This window comes from Limulus polyphemus, unplaced genomic scaffold, assembly GCF_000517525.1.
Source record: "Limulus polyphemus unplaced genomic scaffold, Limulus_polyphemus-2.1.2 Scaffold1442, whole genome shotgun sequence".
Taxonomy (NCBI): domain Eukaryota; kingdom Metazoa; phylum Arthropoda; class Merostomata; order Xiphosura; family Limulidae; genus Limulus; species Limulus polyphemus.
Genome location: NW_013667052.1, coordinates 201455 through 204813, shown reverse-complemented (window position 1 = coordinate 204813; position 3359 = coordinate 201455).

Sequence of the window (3359 nt, the reverse complement as noted above, 5' to 3'; positions counted from 1 at the left end):
TCGTTTTAGTTAAACATCAAATATTTTATTACCGTTTTAGTTAAACATCAAATATTTTATTATCGTTTTAGTTAAACATCAAATATTTTATTACCGTTTTAGTTAAACATCAAATATTTTATTATCGTTTTAGTTAAACATGAAATATTTTATTACCGTTTTAGTTAAACATCAAATATTTTATTATCGTTTTAGTTAAACATGAAAGATTTTATTACCGTTTTAGTTAAACATGAAATATTTTATTACCGTTTTTGCTTAGCTTCATATGAGACAGAATACAATGGTAAAATTGTTTGTGCCAGAGTGGCTACTAAACCATTTTCCAGCTCTTGAATTATATATGTACACACAGACTGCATTTGTTTATAATCACCTTACTTATCAATAAACCTTATACGTATCCAATTAGCATCTCTAAGCCATAAAGGTAGAAAATTATATACAGTTTGTATAGCATCTCCACATGAGAAAACATGTTTTTATCCTTAAGTCATCATTTTAAACATGGATTTTATTATTTTCAAATATAGCACGTAAAACATGCAAGTTAATGTTATAAAATAATATATCCACAGTTTAAGTTTATATTACAAATATATGTACTTTAATCACACCAAAAAAGTACAGAAGCGGCGTTTCGTTCCGCAACGGCTCTACTATACGACTGCCGGAATCACGTTTGTTTTGTATTTTAGTTCAAATCTTTGTTGTCAGTTTTGTGAGTGTAATATATCATAGACTGGAGTGTGTTTGAAGTCTCCGATTGAGTTTATCCAATTGCAAAATAACCTGCTGAGAAATTAGCTCTTTATAGACAATAGTATGTCGGTTGGGGTTACAAAATTAATGAATATAAAATATATTACTGTTTGAACTCATAATTTCTGCTCATTTAAAATGTTATATTTATAAACTCGATTATTTATAGCCTAGTAAGCCTACGAGAGTGTTTGCGTTTGGAAGAACAGTCTGATAAAAGAATCAATTTAAAAATGTGTTATTTCTATTGAAGCATCTACGAGTATGTAAAAACATGAGAAAAAAACGGATTCCTTGATATTTTAAAGATGGGAAATTGAAATACTGATTCAGTCGTAACATTTTAATAATTTCATCGACGTTTGTGTTATGAAAATAAAAGGAGAGATCATAATTTATTTGTCGCCAAACACAATGGAATATTTTTGCTTGTGGGTGGTGGGAGGTAATTAAGACTACTGCAGAAAAAAAAAGGTCTTTTATCACGACATTTTGTTTTGTAAGAAGCATGACAACACCACAAAGGAAAATTTTCGAATCACTATCAACTTCAAATGTCATGACATTTTGGATTCAAGAAATTCTGAGGATTTATCTTTAATACATTACCCAATAAAATCGAAACTGTATATATAGAAGAAACGGTTAAATATAGTAAAACCGGAAAACCAGTTTCTTTAAATGCTTACTCTCTAATGTGTTCCTGAACAGAAGTGTTTATTACTACTTTAACACATTTTCATATACTAATTCCTACTTGTGAGGACAGAAATTGGACTTCTTTAGATGCCACCACTATAATGTGTTTTTCAGTACAAGTGTACACAGCGACATTAACATATTTTTGCTAATAAGTCTCCTTGTAAGGAAATTCTAAAGTGTAATATTACTAGACTTTGCATTTTATAACGCAGTTTAATAAATTCTTTTATATAAGTGAAACTGGAACTACTGCACTCATGACATTGAGAAACTGAAACAACTACACTCATGAGATTGAGAAACTGGAACTACTGCACTCATGACATTGAGAAACTGAAACAACTACACTCATGAGATTGAGAAACTGGAACTACTGCACTCATGATATTGAGAAACTGAAACAACTGCACTCATGATATTGAGAAACTGGAACAACTGCACTCATGAGATTGAGAAATTGGAACTACTGCACTCATGACATTGAGAAACTGAAACAACTGCACTCATGAGATTGAGAAACTGGAACTACTGCACTCATGACATTGAGAAACTGAAACAACTGCACTCATGATATTGAGAAACTGGAACAACTGCACTCATGATATTGAGAAACTGAAACAACTGCACTCATGATATTGAGAAACTGAAACAACTGCACTCATGATATTGAGAAACTGAAACAACTGCACTCATGATATTGAGAAACTGAAACAACTGCAAATGCCTATTTACTTGTTTGTTGCTAAGCACAAAGCTACACAATGTGCTATTTATGCTGTGCCCACCACAGGTATCGAAACCCGGTTTCTACCGTTATAAGCCTTCAGACTTACCGTTGAGCCTCTGGGGGCCGTGCATATTTAAATATTTCTTGTTTTAAGCGCTAGAAGAAAAGAGGGAACTGCTAACGTTGTACCTTTGAAATATTTAAAACAATTTTTAAACCAAGCATTATTGAAGGGCACGAAGTTTTTCTATACTAATTAGGCACCACATTTCTTGGGAATCTACGACTTTGTTGGGTAGAGGACCGTTAATATCACGAGTCCCACAACAAACTGTATACCCAAAAAAATCATTAATGATGTAATTAATTCTATTAATGAATATTGGGGTCGACTATGTATTTCATATAAAAATATATGATTTCACCCCTTTTTACAGTTCTTTACAATGAGCATTATAAATGGTGGAAACATGAAATTATTAAATATTTATCTAAGTATATTTGACAAAATCCAGGAACTCGAGCGTTTTCAAATAGTAAGAATTTTGGTGCAATATGTGGACCCCCAAATGAAGTAAACGGTATAAAAACAAGCCAGTAATTTGAAGATATAAGTTTTGATACAGATTTATCTCAGGTAAATGCACGTGCCTGTTTGAAACCGTGTCTAGGTGTCATATCCTGGCTATACAGTCTCTCAAAGAACTGCGTCGTAGAACGTTAGCGGTTTATTGGCTTCAGAAGATCTGTCAGAATCGTTTTGTTACGACGGCTTTGTCGCCCCCTATAAGAACCCGCTACATCACGTTTGTATACAATTTAAAGTGTAAACTCTAATTGTATGGGTTTGTTTGTTTGAAGTTAAACACAAAGCTACAAAATGGGCTATCTGTGCTCTGCCCACCACGGGTATCGAAACCCGGTTTCTAGTGTTGTAAGTCCGCAGACATTCCGCTGTGCCACGGGGGGGGGCAACTGTATGGGAACTAACACGACAACGCAACAACAACGACATATTTATTGCATACATATTTATTGTTGAATAGTCAAAGATCATGATTGCCGAACAATATCATGCATTGTTAGTGAGGATATCTCGTCACACGAATGAACTGATGGCGAATAATTATAATCCCAATAAAAAATACAGTTTTTTTTAAAACATGGC